At 40.9% G+C, this 22,819-nt stretch overlaps 1 protein-coding gene across 3 annotated transcripts in view; it reads right to left on the bottom strand.

The window, feature by feature from the left end:
- MIDEAS (mitotic deacetylase associated SANT domain protein) overlaps positions 1 to 22,819 on the bottom strand; it is a 90,948-nt gene that overhangs the window by 67,713 nt on the left and 416 nt on the right. Inside the window, exon 1 of one of the 3 annotated variants that reach the window (XM_039330079.1) lies at positions 22,616 to 22,790. The exons of the other annotated variants lie outside the window; for them this stretch is intronic. The gene's annotated coding sequence lies outside the window, so the exon portion shown is untranslated. Of the gene's footprint in view, positions 1 to 22,615; positions 22,791 to 22,819 lie in introns of those variants that run through there. 3 annotated transcript variants of the gene reach the window in all.

The following is a 22,819-nucleotide window of genomic DNA, read 5'->3' as shown; positions in this document are numbered from 1 at the left end:
CGAAAAAGAGAACAGGAAACCAGCAAACTCCTTTTCGGGTTAGCCGCGTAAAACGTGTGGATTACATTCTGGCGAGGCGCAGTTTCATCCCCAAGGAAACGAGCTACTGAGCTCCGTTTCCCCCAAAGCCAGGGCCGTCTTGTGGCGGAGCCTGACTTAGTTGCAAAGGCAGATTGCACGGAGAGCTCAGTTTATTGATCTCATACGAAACGATACTATCACAAGAGATTTGCATTTAGTTTATAGGGAACCCGCTCCTTCTCGGAAAAAAATGCCACATTTTCTATAAACTGGTATTCTTTGGAAATATTTTTTTAGACATGCCGACCTAGGAAAATGCAAACGGAGGGAGGAGTGGAGAGAAAAAAATATATGCAAGGAATGGGACGGCATCGTAATTTTGAGTGAAAATGTTGAGTGTAAGTTCGAGCGTAAGGCCTCCTAGCGGCCCTGCAATGAGTCATTGCTTGTTCTTGTGCAACAGTTTCAGTGGTGGTGTTTTTTATGAGAGGTATAAAAGAAAGCTATTTGTATCTGCTACGACTAAGTGGTTTGAGTTCTATACAGCTAGCCCTCTTCTTTTGCCTGGTGCCTCAAATCTTTTGCATTTTCTCTCTTCCACCCACTCCGAAACTTCTGTTTGCATCGTGCACAGGTCGTAGCGAGATTGCTGCTGCAGCAGCCCAGTACCAGAAAAGAACAAATGCTGCAAATGAAGAAGCAGAACACACGGCGCTGCAACAAAAGGAACTTTCAGAACAAAATAGTGCTGATTTTGGTTATGTCTAGGAAAACAAAGCAGCCCAGAAAACTCTTGAGGAGAAAGTACTGTCGTGTACTATCTTGCATTTGCGTTCCCCACATTCCTCTGCTTGGAAAAAAACCAAATATATGTGCCAAGCACCTGGCTTTCTGTACTGAAGAAATCTCAAATCAATTAAGTACTGGAGCCTTCAAATTATTATGCAACTCCAATAAACTGTGCAAATTAGAAGAGATCAGAGCAGCTTTGAATTTGAATTTACCACTTGAAACTCTCAGTATTTTGCTTTTATTTTTATTATATTTATTATTATTGTTATTATTGTTATTATTAAAAAAAATAACTCAAGGCAGTGAATATATCCAATATATCTACTTTCCTCTTTTCCCCACAACAACAACCCTGTGAGGTTGGTTGAGCTTGATTTTTATCCCTTTATTACAGTGGTTCTCAACCTGTGGGTCGGGACCCCATTTGGGGTCGAACGACCATTTCACGGGGGTCGCCAAACAACGCAGTCCACCATTTTTTCCCACCTTTTCCTTAGCTGTGCTACTCCCTTTTATTCTATTGGCTTTTGAAAGCCAATAGAATAGACTCTCTTGAATAGAGTCTAATTCTATTGGCGTTCAAAAGCCAATAGGAATTGTCCAGGCTGTCTCTGCCCTGCTGAGCCTGCCAAAAGTCCCATTCTGCAAACGGTGCTGCACCAGTTGAGCAGTCCTCGACTTACGACCGGTTGAGGGGTCGCGGCATTAAAAAGGTTGAGAAACACTGCTTTATTATTTTAGAAGCAATTTGAAGCAGTGAACATGCATACTACTCCTTCCTCCTTTTATTTTCCTTTTCCCTCACAACAACCTTGTGAAGTGAGTTGGGCTGAGAGAATAACTGGCTTAAAATTACCCAGCTGGCTTTCATTCCAATCTCCCAGTTTCTAGCCTGGTGCCTTAAGCATTAGGCCAAACTGGCCAAATTGCAATGCCAACCCATCTGGAGGGCACCAGATTGGGGAATACTAAACAGCCTGGCAGCCGGTATCTAATGCTGTACATATCAGCTGGAAAACAGGGAGTGTAGTTCCACAAATCTGAAGGGCACTAGATAATTTTTATTACCAGTGGATCACTGATCAGTTTCCAGTATATAGGCTACTATCTGGACTGATTTGATTATGTGCCATCAAGTCATTTTTGACTCCTAATGACCACAGATTCTCCCCATAACAAAATATTTACATAGTTGTGCTATTATTGCAAATAATGGAATTTGAATAGATTCAGCAAGAGATCCTTTGGGCTGATCACAAAACATTTATTTAAAAGACTTATGTAGCCATCCACTTTAAGTAACATAATCTTGAGTGGTTTACAAAAAAACATTGAAAACCTTCACAAAACCTCGTAGCATCCCAAAACCAACCCGTATCCCACACATCCACAAAGATTAATGGATTCCAACCTTACTCTTTCCCAATCCTTGTGGGAAAAGCCAGGTTTTCAAGGCTGAAAAGGTAGGGAGAGGCTAAAAGGGTAGGGATCTGTGGGATCTCAGGTGGTCCTCAGTTTATGGCTGGTCATTTAACAACCATTTGAAATTACAACAGACTTCAAAAAAGCTACTTACGATCCATCCTCAAAGTTACAACTGTCCTCCACCATGCAGTCACATGACTATTTTGTGCTTGGCACCTGGCTTGCATTTACAACCAGCTGTGGTATTCTGTGGTCATGATTTCAAATGGTCGTCAAAAAATGCTCATTTGGAAGAATGAACTTGTTTAACGACTACATGGTTCATTTAATGACCTCAGTGAGTCACTGTTACAATAACCATAAAAACAATCATAAAATCAAGTCCAGTCATGTGCCTTTACTTAATGATTGCAAGATTTAATGTCCAAAATTGTGGTCATAAATCAAGGACTACCTCTATGCCAAAAAAAGAGGTAAGTTGCCATGCAAACAGTTGAGGTCAGTGAATTAGAAGTAGTTGATATTTCCACTCGGAAATCAATTGAGAGTACAGAAAATACCTAAAAGCTTAATAAGGAAAATGTTCATCTTTAAAGTCTTTCTTACTTTTGTTCTTATATGACTGTCCTTTCAGAAGTTATTTAGCCATAGAGTAGAATCAGGATCATGTAACCCAAATTAATTATCACATAATTATTTAGAAGTACTGAGTTATGCAAACTTCAGAAGCCTGCACATTAAAAAAAAAAAAAAGCAACCGATAGAAGTCAACCCTCCTGAAGGTTGCCTAACCAAGTACAATATTGCGGTTTTTAGGCAGAGAAAATCCACAATTCAAGAAATATGAATAAGTGTTTAAAAGATTTCCATATTCTTAATGTATACAAGAATTTACATGTTCACAGTGTGAATAAAATAAACTTGGAAAATCTTTTCGACAGTAGAATTAGTATTTGAAGACAAGCTTTGGTTGGATCAAAGCCACTGCTTATAACCTTCCAGTAATTGAAATGAATGAGGCAACCCAGTGACAGGTTCCACGCCTACTGAAATAATACTTAGTTCAGGGACATGTTAGAAAAAAACTAGTATGAAAATCGGTTTTCTTTTAGTGAAAATAGCAATTATGTGATAATTATTTACTTACAGGCAACCACAAGCATCTGTATCTTCCAGATCTATTATAATTTACAATATCAGCTGTCGGCACAGAAAAAAAATTATTTCCTTCCTTTCATTCTTACAAAGCAATCAAGCTGGAATTTTATAGGAACAAGGACTGCAGAAAATGTTTTTTTTTTTTTTTAAAAAAAAAAGTAGGACTCTTGGTTAGTTTTATTTTTCAATGCAAAAATAAAAAGGAAGCCTCCAGAACTAAATCATTGGCACAAAGTGCAAAAAGTTAATGGGAAAAAAGGATGCTGGAGAGAACTTTTAGATATAAAATGCATTCCATTAAATAGAAACAGCGGTTTTTTTATTCAGCATGAGTTGACACGTTTTTTTCTCCAAAGATAACATATCAAAAAAACCACTGCAAAAGACAAACTAGAAACAAAAATTAAAATAAGGAAGAAAATGGTAAGAGAACACCTATCCGACCTCAACGAGTATAAATCACCAGGACCCAACAGATTACATCCCAGAGTTCTGAAGGATCTGGCAGATGTTATCTCAGAACCATTGCACAACATCTTTCATAAATCCTGGAGCACAGGAGAAGTACCTGAGGATTGGAAAAGGGCTGATGTGGTTCCCACCTTCAAGAAAAGGGGAAAAAATGGACCCAGGAAGCTACAGACCAATCAGTTTAACATCAATACTTGGGAAGATCCTAGAAAAGATAATCAAAAACAGATCTGCAAACAACTAGAAGCAAACAAAGTCATAACTAGTAGCCAACATGGGTTTGTTAAAAACAGATCATGCCAAACCAATCTTATTTCATTCTTCAACAAAGTGACTAAACTAATAGACCAGCGAAATACTGTGGACATAGTATGCTTAGATTTTAGTATGGCATTTGATAAAGTAGACCACAACCTACTCCTTGGTAAGCTAGAAAAAGATGGAATAGACAACATCGCCACCAGATGGATCTGTAGCTAGCTTGCAAACTGTACTCAAGAGTAGTCCTCAATGGCACCACATCCACATGGGCAGAAATAAGCAACGGTACCCCAAGGTTCAGTCTTAGGCCCAGTACTCTTCAATATCTTCATAAATGACTTAGATGAGGGAATTGAAAGGAAGCTCATCAAAATTGCACATGACACCAAACTGACAGGAGTAGCCACACCCCAGAAGTCAAACTCAGGATCCAAAAAGAACTCGACAAACTTGAACAATGGGCCCTATCCAACAAAATGAGTTTCAATGTGAAAAAAAGCAAAGTTTTACATTTAGGCAGGAAAAATCAAAGGTACAAGTACAGATTGGGCAATCTGGCTCAAAAACAGTAACTGAAAGAGGGATCTTGGAGTCCTAGTAGACGATCAATTGACTATGAGCCAGCAGTGTACAGCAGCAGCAGCGAAAACAGCTAATACAATCCTGGGTTGTATAAACAGAGGCACAGAATCAAGATCACACGAAGTTTTAGTACCGCTCTATAAAACCCTAGTTAAGACCACACCTGGAATGCTGCAGCCAATTTTGGTTACCGTATCACAAAAAAGATGTTGAGAGTTTGGAAAAAATTCAGAGAAGAGCAACTAAGATGATCAAAGGCCTAGAGCAGTGGTTCTCAACCTTTCTAATGCCGCGACCCCATAATACAGTTCCCCATGTTGTGGTGACCCCCAACCACTTGTACATCACCGGGTGACAGGGGCGTGGCCAAAGAAAAGGGAGAAAAAATGGCGGACAGCCTTGTTTGGTGACCCCCGTGAAATGATCGTTCGACCCCAAATGGGGTCCCGACCCACAGGTTGAGAACCACTGGCCTAGAGACTAAAACATACAAAGAAAGGCTGCAGGACTTGGCTTGGCTAGTCTAAAGAAAAGAAAAAATAGGGGAGATATGATAGCAGTTATTCCAGTATTTGAGGGGCTGCCGCAAAGAAGAGGGGGTTACATTATTCACCAAAGCAGCAGAGGAAAGGACGAGAAACAATGGTTGGAAACTGAACAAAGAGAGAAGCAACCTGGAATTAAGGAGAAACTTCCCGACAGTGAGGACAATTAACCAATGGAATAGCTGGCCTCCAGAAATAGTGGACGCTCCATCACTGGAGGATTTTAAGAAGAGATTGAACAGTCACTTGTCTGAGATGATATAGGTCCTCCTGTTTGAGCAGGGGGCTGGACTAGAAGAGCTCCAAGGTCCCTTTCAGCTCTATTCTATACTAATTCTACAACAGCAAAGGGCAATCTCAATTTATTTGATGAACCTATTCTCGTATTATTATCATCCTCAAAGCTTTGGGCTCATTTCCCTCTCTTACTACTTGAAGTGTAATGAGTGGTTATATGGTAAGATGTATGATCTGACTTTTGAATTGTGTCACCAAGCCTCCGCATTTACTGTATTCCCTAAAGCAGTGGTTCTCAACCTTTTTAATGCCACGACCCCAACCGGTCGTAAGTCAAGGACTACCCAACTGGTCGTAGGTCGAGGACTTTCCTTGCCTGGGAGCGCCATGCATGCGTGGTGCTGCCCCCTGCGCCAGCCGAGGCGTAGCTGGCAAGCGGCAGAGATGGCGCAGGCTGACCACTGGCTGGGCCACCAGCTGGCCCAGCCCAAGGGAGGTAAGGCACCCGCCGGGCCCCACGCGCGCCAGCAACCCTCCCTGCGCCCGCCAGCCTCCCACCTCCCACCCCTAGCCCTCTTTTACTTACATTTTTAGTAGTTGCTCAGCGGGGAGGGGTGGAAACTTCCAGACAGCTTGCCTTCGCTGCAGACAACTTGCAGCACTGTTTGCAGAATGGGACTTTTGGTGGGTTCAGCAGGGCAGAGACAGCCTGGACAATTCCTGTTGGCTTTTGAAAGCCAATAGAATTAGACTCTATTCAAGAGAGTCTATTCTATTGGCTTTCAAAAGCCAATAGAATAAAAGGGAGTAGCACAGCTAAGGAAAAGGGGAAAAAAATGGCAGACTGCGATGTTTGGCAACCCCCGTGAAATGGTCGTTTGACTCCAAATAGGGTCCCAACCCACAGGTTGAGAACCACTGCCCTAAAGAAACTCATTGTTCTTCATTGCTTCAGTGAGTTGTGAGAAGGTAGCCCATGCACTCAAAACTCTCAAGAGAGCCTGAGTTAGAAGGACTAACTGAAGCCACAAGGAGGGAAAAGTATAAATTACTACAGTAATGCCTTACCACTCTCCCCCATGAACTTTTATTGCTTCTCTTAAAAGGAGTCTGAGAGTGTTTTATAATTCAACAATATATGAGAGTGAACTGTAGCAGTTGCTCTCCCAAACACAAAATCCTCTTTGGAAATGTTAAAAGAATAGTTAGAAAATCCATTTTCACCTGAACTCTGGAAGATATCTCCAAACAGTCAAAGGGAGTCAAAGGGATTGTATAATGAGTGTATGCTACAACTCAAAAATGATGGGAGTCCTTCACTTACAACCATTCGTTTAGTGACTGTTCAAAGTTATAAAGGCACTGAAAAAAGTAACTTATGATCCCTTTTCAGACAACCCACTGCAGCATCCCCATGGTCACATAATCAAAATTTGGATACTTGGCAATTGACATTTTTTAAGACAGCTGCAGTGTCCCGAAATCATGTGATCACCTTTTTTGACCTGGCAAGCAAAGTCAATGGCGAAGCCAGATTCACTTAATAACGGTGTTACTAACTAAACATCTGCAGTGATTCACTTAACAATTGTGGCCAGAAATGCGGCAAAACTCATTTAACTCTTGCTTATCAACAGAAACTTCGGGCTCAATTGTGGTTTTAAGTCAAGGACTATTTGTATTACTGGGGCAGTAAGTGTAACTCATTTTAGAGAAAAGATAGTTTCTTTCACTTAATTTTTAAAGAAATGGCAGATTAGAAATGTACCTCACTTTGATTCTATTCCCCCCCCCCTTTTTTTCCCAACACTTTCCATTAAAATAACAGTAATTCTCTAAAGGAATCAGGCTACTGCAGAAGTCACTAGAGGGGGAAGAGCAGAGACAGGAAGCATTTTTGCAAGATTTTGCAACTGTTCTCCTTTTCAAATCTGCAGTAGAGCACTTAAGTCCTGTGCTAAAACAGAAGCAGGCAATCTTTTGTCCTTGGCTTAATTTTGTGTGTCCTTCAGCCTAAATTTAAGTGTTCTCTGAAAATGATCAGTTAAGGCAGTGTTTCCCAAACTTGACAATTTTAAGGCATGTGGACTTCAATTCCCAGAATTCCACAGCCAGCAACGCTGGCTGTGAAATTCTGGGAATTGAAGTCCTCATGCCTTAAAATTGTCAAGTTTGGGAAACACTGAGTTAAGGTATGTCAAAACTAAATGGCTGGATTCCTTGCAGTGTAAAGAAATGAAGAAGGAGATGAAACAGTAAAAATGACAGAGAAATCAAGGCCTATTCTCTTTGGCTCAAGCCCTATTCGCTACCAGAATGTAGCTCTTAAAAGAAAATGTAGTTAATAAAATAATATAATAAAAGATTGATGCTTTTAATGTGTTAACAAGGTTTTTCAAAAATACATGTGTTTTCAAAGTTTCATGACATAGATCAGTGTTTCCCAAACTTGACAATTTTAAGGCATGTGGACTTCAACTCCCAGAATTCCACAGCCAGCAACGCTGGCTGTGGAATTCTGGGAGTTGAAGTCCTCATGCCTTAAAATTGTCAAGTTTGGGAAACACTGACATAGATATTCAGATTTCTGAAGCAAGTTTTTTATATTGCTTAACATACTTTTTAGGGAATGTGTTGCAAGAACTATTGTAGTGGTACAAGTAATCCTCACGATCAGTTGCTTAGCGATTGTTCACAGTTACAACAGATACCCAAAAAAGGATTTATGACCTAGATTTGAAGCTCTGACATCCAAGACCCCTCGATGGTTATGTGACTGCATTATGGACATTCAGCAACTGACCTGTATTTACAGCCATTCGCAATGTCGTGCAGTCATATGACTACAATTTATGGTGTTTTTCCCCCAGAAACCAGCATTTACTTATGTTTTCTGGCAAAAAATGCCCCATAGCAAATAATGGGTTCACTTAATGACCTCAGTGTTCACTTTACAACCATGGCATATCCTTAACAACTGCCATAAAAAAGATTGTAAAACTGAGTGCAATCACGTGATGACCCACTTTAAAACTATCATGACTTATGCAGGCTCAATTGCAGCTGTAAATAGAAGATTAACTATGATAGATAATGCAGGCTATTTCCATGTCCGTTTATTCAATCCCAGTGAGTTAAATGGGTTTTATTACCAAGAGATCATAGATAGGAATTCAGTGCAATCAGTGGTGTCTATGAGGCTCACATTCACTTTTAACAAATTAATTGTAGCTAAAAGCCATTGTGTGGGAACCTCTACTTCCTGACTCTCTAAATGCATGTGCAGTTCTCTTTACTCCAGGCAACCAAGGTGCACTGAAATCAGGTAGGGACCATTGTAAGATTGTAAGAAAGTACAAAAATTGTCATTCAATCACTGCCATGCCTCCTATGCTACAGCAACTCCTAGACCAGGGATGTCAAACTGCCGGCCCACAGGCTGGTTTCATCAGACCGGAGCCGTGCCCACCCCATTGCTGGCAATGGCGAAAAAGCTCCGATACGTTGCACAGCGTAACGTGACATCGCGAGTTTGACATGCCTGTCCTAGACAAATAACATACCTTTGTCCTGTTTTACACCAGAAGGACAATTTCCTCCTGGAGGCTGTTAAATGGATGTTGTTTGGGTTTGCTTGTTTTGCAAAATTTCTTAGCTATCGAGAGCTAATTCATTAAACAAATACTTGAAACTAAACTACAGTGCCAGATAAAAGAAGTGAAACTGAAAGAAACTCTGGTTCAAAAAAAAAAAAGATATTTGTAGGAAATGACAAAACATACAGCACAGTTAATTTAGGCTTTCAGAGGGGAATACAGGCACTCCTCGACATATGACCACAATTGAGCCCCAAATTTCTACTGCTAAATGAGACATACGTTAAGTGAGTTTTGCCTCATTTTACAACCTTTCTTGACACAGTTGTTCAAGTGAATCACTGCAGTTGTTAGTAACATGATTGTTAAGTGAAGCTGGCTTCCCAATTGACTTTATTTGCCAGAAGGTTACAAAAGGTGATCGCGTTGCCTTCCCCCTTTTGAAAGGTCCTGAATACATGGTTTTGTGAGCAGGCTTGGGGACCCCAGAATGATACAGAGCCTATCGAGTGGTTTGTGTGACTGTGATCTCCAGGAATATGAGGGTTTATTGATTTTGTATTTGGAGTTTTAGCCACTCAAGAGTCACCATGAGTGAGTTGGGTCATCATATACATTTTCATAAATGAATGAATGGATGAATGGATGAATTAGGTCAAAGAGCATGTGCTTTATTTATGTGTGTCTGGGAAGAAAGGCAAAAAGGTGGTGACCTCTGGAAGAAAGGCAGAAGGAGGTGACCTCAGATTAGCAATCTCTTAAACAAAGAGCAGGCAGAATCATAAACAAACAGAAGACATTGGGTAAATGCTTAACTCTCTATACCTATTGTCTCTTTATAATCAGTAGGTTGTAAGGTTCTTGAAAATCAGTGCCATTGGATCCACACCACTAGCATCCTTTCTTATTGGGCAGGCATGTCAAACTCGCAACGTCACATGATGTCGCACAGCGTATTGCGATTTTTTCCCCAGTGCCGGCAATGGGGTGGGTGCTGTTTCATTATGATGCATCTGGCCCATGGGCCGGCAGTTTGACATGCCTGTTATTGGGTCTTGCAGCAACCCAAAACTCTTAAAAGTTGTGTGTTGATCTCTGCGGAAGGGCTTAGTCTTAGTGATTGCATCTGTCAGCATTTCTTCTGGTGGGCAATTATTTCAGTCTGGTAAGTGTCTTCTTGAACATTGTGCCCTATCCACAGAGGTATTTGGTATCTGTAAGATTTCTTTGATTCCTTATCTTTCTATTTTCTTAGCTATCTTTCTTCTAGTAACAGATACCTACATCTTGATAGCTGATAGTATACAGTATATCCATCTTCATTTTCAAACCAGTCATAAAAACAGTGATTAGCCTTATGTTGTATGAATACATGCTTGACATGTATTTGGTTCGAATATATCAGTTTTTCATTCTCTAGATCAGTGTTTCTCAACCTTGACAATTTTAAGGCATGCGGACTTCAACTCCCAGAATTCCACAGCCAGCATTGCTGGCTGTGGAATTCTGAGAGTTGAAGTCCACATGCCTTAAAATTGTCAAGGTTGAGAAACACTGCTCTAGATGCTTGCTTCAGTCAGATGCTCTCTTGAAACTTGCACACTAGATCTTTCTTTCCTGTTTCCTCAAATCCAAGGGGCCTATAGATGTACTTTATGCAAAATCAGTCTTTGTATAAAGGTGATCTATTTGTATCTATATCCTGCCTTTATGTTGAGCTGTGCTCTCATAATATTTCTCATGCCAAAACTATATTGCAATCTTCATCACATTTCTGGGTATATCAGGCTTATTTTATGAAGCTAGACACCCTATTCTGCATCCTACTTGGTCCTGAAAACTCATCTGCATTACTTTGTCATTCTTCTGTAGTCCTTCTCTTCTACAATCTTTCTCCATTTTCTCTTTTTAGTAATATCCTTTTTATGCCCTTTTATGTGGGCTTTCCCCCCCACTTGCTTCCTCTTGGCATTGCAGGATAGCCTTTGTAGTAGAGCCCCTATGTTGGGCCTCTTAGAGCTTTTGGGTGTGGTGTTTCAATTTCCCCTTTTGGCTCTGCCATACAGTTAACTCCTGGACATGTGATGAGGTTGCCCTTCAAAGCTTGTGGTCTCTGTTTACTGTTTGCCTGGATGTGGTGAACAAAACTGGACTTCTCATGATTACTTTCTTTTTCCTATTCATCAAGATAGGCAATAATGCATCTTTAATTATCCAACCATCACATCTGTAGTTCAACTAGGTTCTCTGTTCTTTTGGCCCATATGCATACTGTATACATTACAATGAAACAGTTTTATGTGCCCTAGGCTGGGCTTCCTTCTGTGCCGTGACTCTTATACATTCCATTTATGGGTTTCACTGGAAGCTTCTTTGGTAAATACAGATAATCCTTGCCTACCAACTGCCTTTAAGTTACTATAGTGCTATAAAAGTAACTTTGTGACCAACCCTCACTTTTACAACTGGCACAATGTCCCAGAGAGTCCCATTTGCAGGCTTCGCAACCAGCATGCATTTATGACCATGACAGCATCCCTCAGTCACATGGTCACAATTTCTGTACTTTGCAACCAGCACACATTTTCGCTTGTGACAAGCAGAGTTAAGACAGAAGGTGGAGGTAAAATTACATATCACGTTCATGTGATTTTTTTTGCTTAAGTGATTACTGACCAAAGGGGAAGTAAGATTGTAAGTCTGGTTACAGTCACATGATTTTCTGCTTAATGTTCACACTGCTTAGCAACTGAGTTGCCAGTCCCAATTGGGGTCACTAACAAAGGACTACCTAATATGGCTCGATTAAAACTGCTTAATCCTAGTATTTATCTGGAAGTTCTATATCTTGCAGGATATACCTGATTATCTTACTCAAAGTTAATTTTTTTCCTATCTCCTATACCAGACATGTCAAACACAAGGCTCAGGGGCCAGATGCGGCCTGCGACGTGGTTTTATGTGGCCCACGAAGCCATCCTGGAAACAGTGAGGGAATGGCCCCCGCTGCCTTGGCCCTGGCTGCCCGGGAGCCAATGTACAATTTTGTGGTGGCCATCTATGCTGAAACGCATTCAGTCTTAGCTCCACAAGGCCGTCTGGAAACAGCAAGGGACCGGCCTGCCACGTCAGCCCCGCCTCCTGGGCGTGCGCTGGGGAGGTGTCACCCTTTGTGAGGAATGAAGAAATGTACCATCGCCTGGAAGTGGCCAGCAAATGGCCCTCGCCTACTTCACATATCCGGCTTGATGGACTCTGGGAGAGAAGTTTCAGCAGGCAGCGGGGTGCTCTCCTCACAGCGCCGAGAGGCTGAGCCAGGCGGCACGAATTCAAAAAGAAGTGTGCTGTCACTCAGCCCCCAGCCTGCCCGATTTCAGCAGGCAGCAAGGTGCGAAGCTGGTGAGCTTTGCACTGCCCGGTTCAGCCTCTCAGCACTATGAAGAGAGCGCCCCTCTGCCTGCCGAAACCAGGCAGGCTGGGGGCTGTGTAGCATCGCGCTTTTTTTCGGGTTCACGCTGCCTGGCTCAGCCTCTCGGCACTGTGAGGACAGCGCCTCGCTGCCTGCCGAAACCAGGCAGGCTGGGGGCTGGACAGCATTGCGGAGGTAACGTCGACTCTCATGTTGCTTATGGCGTCCCCTCCCCCAAAGCCCACCAAGCCAGATATGTGAAGTAGGCGAGGGTCATGTGCTGGACACTTCCAGGCGATGGTGCATTTCTTCATTCCTCACAAAGGGTGACACTGCCCCAGCTGCATTTCTTGCCTGTTTTTCTCCCTCCCTCATCTCAAATATTTTCCCACCACTCTGTTGGAAGGAAGGAAGGAAGGAAGGAAGGAAGGAAGGAAGGAAGGAAGGAAGGAAGGAAGGAAGGAAGGAAGGAAGGAAGGAAGGAAGGGGGAAGGAGGGTCTGAAGAAAGTCCTGCCTTAGTCCTACCCTGCTGCCCTTTCACCATCCCCTTGCCCCCTCCTCCTGGCCTATCCTGGTTGTCTCCCATCCTATTGCTCAGGAAGCTTTGTATACAAAGCCGGGCCTCCTCCCATGGAGAGGGAATGGGCCTCTCTGACTTTGCCCTTGTACCCATCATGAGCAACCTGGCTAAGGAGAGCAAGCACAGCAGCAGCAACCTTGAAGAGGAGTTAATTGCAGCTGGGCACCCCCTTGGGGTAGTGGGGCTAGGCTTGGTGCCGAAGGTGCTTGAGGGCCAGGCTGGGCATTTGACCTGTGCTGCCCAGGGCTCTGGGCAGCCTGCACCACCATCCAGCCCCCCCCCGTATGGCCTGAGAAGAACAGTGAGGCTCCTCCAGTGGATCATGCCTTGGTACTTGCCACCCTCTTCTGCCAGAGACCCTCAGATCTGTCCCACTCCTGCCTAGGCCCCCACATGCACCCTTGACGCGAACAATGTAGAGCTGGCCATGCCCACCCAGTAGGCCACACCCACTTCAGCAACATCCACCCAGGCCACGCCCACCCTGGCCACACCTACCCCCCCCCCGAGGACAACCGCAGTGCTGATGCAGCCCTCAATGAAACTGAGTTTGACACCCCTGTTCTATACCATCCTGTTCTAGAGAATAGCCACTATCATTTTATGCACAATTTCTTGCTCTTTTACACACTTGAGATTTCTCCCAAATGTATTACTGGAGCCATATATTCTTTAATTTTTTCCAATAGGACTCTTTCCCTTCAGTGGTAGAAAAATGTATATCTTGTGTAATAATTTCTGAATATGAGAGTAACATGCACTGGCACACGTATGTTGCTATAAGCTTAGTCCTTATGTCCTGTCTCTTTTTCATATCTCTTCACATTTATTGGCCTAGTGCCTTTGGCCTTTATACAACATGCACACCTGCACTGATTCTCACATGGCTGGCACTTTAGTTCTTTGGCTAAGTCCCCTAAATAACAAACTGTATCTGGGTCTCTGGATCCATTCTTCACCGTCATTTGGTTACATAATGTTTGTGATTGAAACTCTTTGAAGTTCTTGCTTTACTTTCTGCCTAGGTTAACTCAGAAGGTCTTATTTTTCCAGAGAACACCTTTCTTACGGAATCCTCCATTCTCACTTACATAATATCCTTTCTCTGTGACATTTTAGTGAGAACATGCCATCTGCCGGCCCATGTATATTCTCATATTATTATCCTCTCTCCTTTCTAGCCTTTTTTTTCATTGGGATGAGTGAGTCTTTACCTCGGAATATAGTCTAACAGGTATTTCTTGTCTCCCTTTCCTAGGGTAACTGGTTTGCAAATGACTCTAGCCACTTGCAAATAAAGCATTTCCTTTCTTTTTGCCAGGCTTTGTAAGTGAACTGTTAATTGTTATTGGCATTCTCTCTTGATAGTTATGCAGATTATAGTCTTGCAGGTGTTTTATTATGAAATTAGTATTCATTTCTTCTTCCATATCCTATTGTATCAGCCTAGTAACTTCTGGCAATGAATTTAAAATCAAAACAGTTCTTACTTTGTAAGCATCTATTTCCTTTCAATCTAATTTGTTATATCTTTTTTAATTTAGATTCCCCCTCCTTCAGACAATTTGCCTGCTGAATTTTCTGAAAAGATGCACTTTGCATACTGTCAATCTTATTTTTTTTTGTGTGTATGTTTAAACATTTCTCCAAATGTCTTTGGCTAATCTAGAGCTTTCAAATGCACAGTAGATGGCTATTTCCCATCCAGCAATCATCCAACTGCTTTATCACTTGCAACATCCCAAGTTTCTTGACTTTTCCCTACTTCTGCAATTTTTGTTTTGTCAGCCCTAAGGTGATTCCTTGAGACTTTAACACCATTCCTCTCTTGAATGGCTGGAAGGAGAATTCTGGTCCTTCCAACTTCTCTCTGGCTGAAGTCAGGGAACATGTGTTTTATCTGTGTATTTCCCAACTCAATCAGTATGCTTGGAGATGCCAGTGGATTGGGAGTGTCAGGTGCTGAAGCGCCCTCTGCTTATCCAATGTGATGCTATCAGGCCCCTCCTCTCATAGAGCCTCCCCAACTATTACACAGGGTTGTGTTTATAAAACTTTGCAGTCACCTTGGGGCCAACCACAATGGCAGAATAGTTTACCCAGGTGAATTCCAGTCCACTCCAGAGCATTTCCATTTGAGGTGCACAATGCAGTCTTAGATCACTATAGTTACTTTAATGTGCCTTGGAGGAATTGCAAAAGGAGGTGCTACACCTGGCTGGACATTTTTGTTTGCATCTGATCAAATGAGATTTCTGGTGGCACAAATTAAGGTTGAGCTGTGCTGGTATGTTGTAAATATCTGTGCTGTCTACCACCAAGTTAAAGGTGTTCTGAGCAAACTACCAGCCTCCTGCAACTCCTGCAGTGTTCCAATATTTTAGGGGCTGGAGGGAGGGAGGGAGTCAACCTATTTTCCAAAGCACCTGAATGCCAGACAAAGACTAAGGGATGGAAACTGATCAAGGAGAGATTCAACCTAGAAAAAAAAAATCTATCAGCATCCAAAATTCCCTGGAAAAACCTTTCCATGGTCTTTATTACAAATTCCAGGGCATCTTCCTTCTTTCTAACAGCATGTTAATTGGAAAGAAAATAATTGTGCCTCATATTTTCCAAACATATTCTGATAAACTAAACCGTGGGATCTTTAAATGAACATTTCAAGAAAGGCAAACAATATTGACAGCAAACAGGTCCAGCTGTGGTCTACTGGTATATCCATGTTGTTTGTCTTTATTTCAAACCAAATTCTGCAGTCAACAACTAGCTGGGCATATACATAATTACTGATGCTTATTTTATTATTTTAATTTTAAAATGCAATACAGTAGTACTGATCCACAAACAAGACATATGGCCATATAACAGCAGTGGGTGAAGTGTAAGAAACTGTAATGAAATCTAAGATCTAAATTTATATAGTCGCACCTGGTAATATTACATCCTTAAATGGAAAAATGTTTTTCTGTATGTGTGATTATGGAGAAAGCTCATTTCAAAGTGCCTCCATGCATTCTCACAGTTCTATTATTTCTATTATACAAAATATCCAGGTAATGCAAACTAACAGAATTCATAGTTTGTTGTCCTCTGCCATTTGGAGTGATGTGTCCAATAATCTCCAAAATTCTGAAACTATATTAGCCTTCTGATTTCCTAAGTACTGTCTCCCACATACTTCCGTACCAACAATAGTTGTTACTGTTACTATGGCATCAAAACAGCCACCCATAACTTATGCAATCCCTTACCCCAAATGAAAAGGATTCTCTAATATTAGAAACAAAGCTGGACATAATATGGTCTGGTGAAGCTGGTTAAGGTTCCTCAGCCCTAGAACAAGCTTTAAAACTGGGTGAATTTACTATGCTAAATGTAACACGGAATGTAGAGCTTTGTGCCTTCTACCTCTTTATCTGCCATAGTAATCACATACATTAGAAATCCAGCTGCAGAAAAAAAAATGCAAGAAAGGATTAACAATACACTGAACATAAGACAAGGGGGAAAATCGTTTTAGTAATGGATTGCTTAAAAATAAAACTCTGAAAATTTATTATTTATAAAATGTATAAAAATTTGACACCATAACCAATAATCCCTTTTTTCCATTCAGTGACTCAATTTATGCAAATTTGCTTTATGCCAGGTTTTTGAGGCACATAAACCTAGCATAAAGCAAATAAAACCTGTATATGTTCACCTTTGCCTTTTTTTAGATTTCCAACTCTGCATTTCAGCCTAGGGCTAAACATTATCTTACCACGCCAATTGATATTTCAAATGGTATCACAACACAGTCACCCTTTATCAGCAAGCATAAATGGGTCACTATGTACCCATGTTGGTAGATAGTTGGATCTTTGCCCTCAGTTACAATCGCACCTGCTTGGTGAAGTTTTTCATACAGAGGCATCAATGTTCTGAACAACAAAACATGCCACTTCATAATTTAGAAACTGAATAGAAATAATGCCCTGACCAAAAACTCTCCTTGATTAACTATTCGTTTCCGATAGAAGCTATTTCTGATCAAATTCTTCTTATCTTGAGACATATGATCACATATAAAGTAGGATTTTTGCACCCATAAAGCACTTTCAGTTCAGCAGTGCTAAAGGGACCAAACCTGTCTTACAAGATACAATCACCTAGCTAGCCTACAACTACTGTGTCCAAGGAAAGGTATTTTTCTTTGGTGTATGGCCAAAAATAAATAGGTAGAAAAATAAAATATTTGATATCCTACTGACATCTCTAAGCAAAACAGACAATCTTCAATGATTCCCCCCACCAAGTTCCTTTTGCCAAATGCTATTTTCTATTTAACTTTTAAAAAAAAGAATTCATAACTTGTATTACTTTTGAGTATTATCTTTATTTATAATAATGCTTTTAGGCTCCTTGGAATCCTGTAGGTATTCTTAGACAATAAATATGTTGAGAAATTGTAACTGAGTGGTTCATTTGCAAGTATGCCCACATAACTAAAAAAGAAAGTCAAAACTATCTGGAAAAGTTTTCTGAGAAGTTGGAGATAGCAACCATGCCAGTTTGCCATCTAAAAAAATGGCAACTCTCCAATGCCCCTTGTGGCAGCCATTTTGTGAATAGGCAAACTCTGTCAAGAAAGTTTAAGAAAGTTACTTTGATTCCTTTAGCCCAAGTCAGTCATTCTCCAAACAGTTTAATCGGATAGGAGAATTGACTTCTCTGCTATATTGACAAAAATCTAGACAGGCTCCACAAAAACGGACACTTTCTATTCATTCTGTCTCTGTGCCCATTTTGGAGCCATAAAAGGAGTGAAATTGGGGCAAAAATGGCTAAGGAATGACAATGCCTCCCAATTCGGGAAGTGCCAACCAGTTTGTGCCACTTAATTTTTTTATTTTTCTCAAAGGTAGGTAGATAGATAGGTAAGTAAATCCTGTCAAAGGTAAGAAGAAAAGTGCAGGCCTCCCAGCCCATTTTGAAATAGCTGGGAGGACTGTAAACATGCCATTGGATGACTAATTGGCATATCACTGGCTGTGCACGGAATGGAAGGAAGTAGGGATGAAGATAATCCTGAATATATTTCTTGGTGAGCTCAATTTGAGAGTTATTATGTAATACCTTTAAAATTCTGGTAAGGATTTGATTCTAACCATAATAAGTATCCATTTATTTACTCAGTATCCTATCTTTATTGTTTGTACAAATAACTCATGGCAACAAACATATCCACCACACTTTCCTTCTCCTATTTTCCCTACAACAACAACTTTGTGAGATGGGTTGGACTGAGGCAGAAGGATTGGCCCATGGTCACACAGCTGGTTTTAAAGCAGGACTTGAACTCAAGGTCTCCTGCTTGCTAGCCTGCTGCCTAAACCACTACACCAAACATTTCCAGCACTTGAGACAGCCCAACATAATAGTTATTATTTATACCATTTACTTTGGTATAAAAATTCAATATATTTTTTAAAAAACTTTGGATAACCTTGCAAGGGAAACATGGCCACTAAATCTTATCCTGAGGGTCAAAGCAAGTACTTCTACTTACATCAGGGGTGTCAAACTTGCAACATCACATGATGTTACGACGTATCGCGACTTTTTTTCCATTGCCAGCAATGGGGTGGGCGCAGTTTCAGCATGACACATCCGGTCCACGGGCCAGCAATTTGACACTCCTGACTTACATGCAAGCCAGCTGATTTTCTACGATGCATTAAAATATTTTCTTTCCCAAAGGCAAGGCAGCCCATCTGTTTGTAACTTTGAACAAGCTGATAGGAGCAAATGGTGGGAAAAACGACACCTATTGCCTCTGCTCTGCCTCAGAGCAACATGCCAGAATTTTTCTTGATCATTGCCTTGCAAGAAAGAAAGTCCTGCCAATGACCCAAAGCACATAATCTGCAAAAAGGTGTGGCTGAAGTTTTCTGTTAGATTACTAAACTCTAAAATGCATTCCAGCATATATTATTTCTTTTGGCCACAATGCATTTGTTCTTTTATAAGACAGGATCTCAAGGCAAAAAAGTACCAAGAGGGAAATCTGATTTTTGCACTATTATACTGTGCAAGAATGCAATACTGTATTGAGTAAATTACTGCTAAAGTCAAAATGACATTTTACCCTAGTCTCCTTTGGTTAGTATCTGTTACAAACTGACCTTGTGTATATAATTACTGTACTGAAAGACACATGAAGTTGTTCATCAGGTTGATATGTGTATATAAAGTTACATTACCTCCGATTTTTCTTTAATTTGATTTGTTTTCTTTTTTTATAAATATTTTATTAATTTTCTAGTTTTACAGTCAAATACTTAATAGACAGCATATTGTCTGAGTCCATTAGTAATTCAGTGGTATATATCAACTTCATGTTTCATTTATGTTTTTAACTGGAATTCTGAAGTAAACATATAAATATTCAGTCAAACATTTATTGATTCAGTTTACCAATGAGTCAAAAACTCCTATTCTTTTTTTAAAAAAAGTATTTGATTTTTATGCAATACTGAAAATATTCAAAATGCATATAAATTCAAAAATATACAAACCATAGAAAAACTGTATCTGATTCTAAAGACACATAGGAACTCTCTCACAGTTATGCAGTTATGGTACTTTGACCAGCAAAGACAAATCTCATATTTTAGAAGTCTGACAGATTTACAATGCAAAGGCTGAACACAGAAGAGTGACTGTAACAAACTAACTTAGAGATAATCCTCTATTTATGATCACAACTGAGCTCAAAATTTCTGTTAATTGAAACATTTAATGAGTTTTGCCTCATTTTGTGACCTTTCTTGCCACAGTTAAGTGAATCACTATAGTTAAGTTAGTAACACGGTTGTTAAGTAAATCTGACTTCCCAATTGACTCTGCTGGATAGGAGATCACAAAAGGTCAGCATGTGACCCTGGGATACTGCGACTGTCATAAATAGGAGTCGGTTGCCAAGTGTCTGAATTTTATTATGTGACCATGCAACGGTAGTTAAGTGTGAAAAATGATCACGTCACTTTTTTTCAGTGCCATTATAACTTCAAATGTCACTAAATGAACCATTGTAAGATGAGGACTGCCTGTATTTTATTTGTAAAAAGGTTTATGTTTAGCCAAACTCACAATCTTGCATAAAGTGGCTAGAAGGAACCATTAAAATGAATTATGCATATGCCATGCTGACTGAGAATGATGGAGGCTGCTTTTAACCCCCAGTCCTTAAAACTTTTTTTCTTTCTATTAAAGAAGCAGAAAATTGGGCTAGGACAGAAGTTCTCAAACTGTGAGTTGAGACCTCCCAGAGTGGACATTAGCAACGTGTGTGTGTGTGTGTGTGTGTGTGTGTGTGTGTGTGTGTGAGTCACTTTTAAAAAAAAAAAATGATCAGCTTTGCACAGGCAAAATGGGACATTATTTCAAACTAGTTCGTCTTTGCTCCTTATTTTGTCTGCATAAGCCCCAGTGGATACTAATGACACTGCAAAGCCTAAGAAGTCTTGTGATATATATTAATATTTAATTCTTAGAAGTGTTATACTTCTTTCTTGTATGGACTTAAATCCACTGGGGAAAAAATATTTGTTTGGGTTACAGAATATTCATTTATGATTTTAGGGGGTGCAAAGTTTCAACATTGCTGAGTTAGAAGATTTCAATAATTTAATAGATCCACTGCACAGGCCAATGTTAATTGGCTAATAGAAGTACTATGCTAAAATGCAACTGGCTAATCGGTATATCATATAAACCCAGTCAATGTGGTTAGCATATTGGTCAGTTAATTAAAGAAAATGCCCTGGATTGAGCCAAATGGAAATGGCTTTGCCAACAAGTAGACCCTGCCATAGTACGGGAATAATGTTAGGAAGAAGAAGATTGCTCTGTTAATTATGGACTAACATGTTGTGCAAATACAACCCTTGCTTTGCCTAATGAAATATGCTGGACTAAACACGGAAGCCAAGAATATTATCTACTATTACAAATACTCTGCCCTGTGGTTCAGTAATAGCATGATAAAAACAGGCTTCTCTGCATATTGAAGTTCTTTATATTAAAAACTTGGCACAGTGAGGCAGTTGCCACATGGAACTAATTAAAGCATCAAGTATGTTCAGAGTGGGTTTCTGTTGTAATAACTTTCACATAATAAAGCTGTCCTTATCCTATCACAGATATGCCAGTAAATAGCGCGGTCCATACTGACAGTGTACAGGACACATTAAGGACATAGATGGGAAGGATGCCCAGCTTTGTTGCCCTCCCCTCTTAGCAAATGTCATCAGCCAGTGGGAGAAACACATGCATTAAGATGCTCTCCTTAACATAGGATGGCACTAAATTTGAGAAAGAGGCAAATTTTGACAGATTGCTAACCCAGTGATTTTAAACACCTCTCAACACTTGCTCTGCTTTTGTGCAAGTGTTTGTTTTGTATAGGTGAATTCAAAGGAAGCCCAATTATCAGCTAAGAGTTGGGCTGCTTTTAAACACAGGTTTAGTGCTGTTCTTAAAGGCACTAAACCACTGTTCTGAAGCAACCCAAACAACAGCTGAGGGTCATGCTATGAAAGAGCATGAAATTATATTCTCTCTCTCTCTCTCTCTCTCTCCCCTGTTGCCCAAGGCCACAATGCCTCTGGAAAACAAACTGGGGGGGGGGGTCGGGGAGGCTATCTATACCTACTAAAGTGGCCACCTCAGATGTCACCTGTGACCTGGTGAGTGAAACATGTGAGATTATACTCATGCAACCCACACTACTTGTTGCCTCTTTAAAAGTGAAAGCACCCCTTTAAGCACCACTTTAACACTGGAAAAGCTAAACTCCCAAAGGTTGGGATTGAGATTAAGAGAATGGTATGGCCTACTTGCCCACAGAAAAGAAGCTGCCAGAACATACGCTATAAAAAGTGCAAGTGGGGAAATGCCCATCTTTAGCACATTTTGTTTTGTGAACTTATATTCTGCATTTCAAATGGCAGGTTTTCTTTAAGCCACTTGCAGATTTTACAAAGAAATACTGTAGGAAGACAAGAACTCCCTGCAACATTTCAATACAAGCGCTCTGCTCCGTACACCTCGCAAGGTTGCAATCTCTTCAAAATAAGCCTTCATCAGACTTACCAGAAGGCTTGTCGTATTATGTAAGGCAGTGCCACATGTCAGTGGGTGTTGGGAGAACTCCCTTCCAAAGAATCCCCTCCTCTCTAATATGAATCAAACACAGAAGAGGATAGTCTCAAATATTTATCCGAGGCTATGTTGCAACCCTGAGCCCGAGAAGGCTTCTGTCTCTCCGTCCGCGGCGAGAAACGGAGAAAACCTGCTCGTATTCCAAGAATGACGCCTGATCCTCGCTCACGGGGCAAAAAAAGGGCATTTTCGTACTGCGCTGCAAGGCAGGAAGGGCTGTTTCTAGTTGACGCTTGCAGCCGCGTCCCATATCTGGAAGGGCCGCTTCGCTACCTAAGCTTCCCGCTCCCTCCCTCTATTAACGGCAGCAGCAAGGAGGTCACTCACGGGAAAGCTTCCACGGTTTGTTCGATTCGCGGCGCGTGGAATCCGAGGCAAAATTAATCGTGCCGTCTCTTTTCTAGAGCGAAGCAGCACTTGGGGAGCTCCAAAGAGGAGCAACCCAAAACCTGAGCTAGTTTTAAAAATGAACAACAACTGCCAACTCGTGACAAGGGCTTTCTTAACTTTGCACGTCCCCTCCCCACGCCG

This window comes from Crotalus tigris, unplaced genomic scaffold (assembly GCF_016545835.1).
Source record: "Crotalus tigris isolate CLP2741 ecotype Arizona unplaced genomic scaffold, ASM1654583v1 scf7180000017545.3456711, whole genome shotgun sequence".
Taxonomy (NCBI): Eukaryota; Metazoa; Chordata; class Lepidosauria; order Squamata; family Viperidae; genus Crotalus; species Crotalus tigris.
This window is presented reverse-complemented; position numbering and strand designations above follow the sequence as displayed.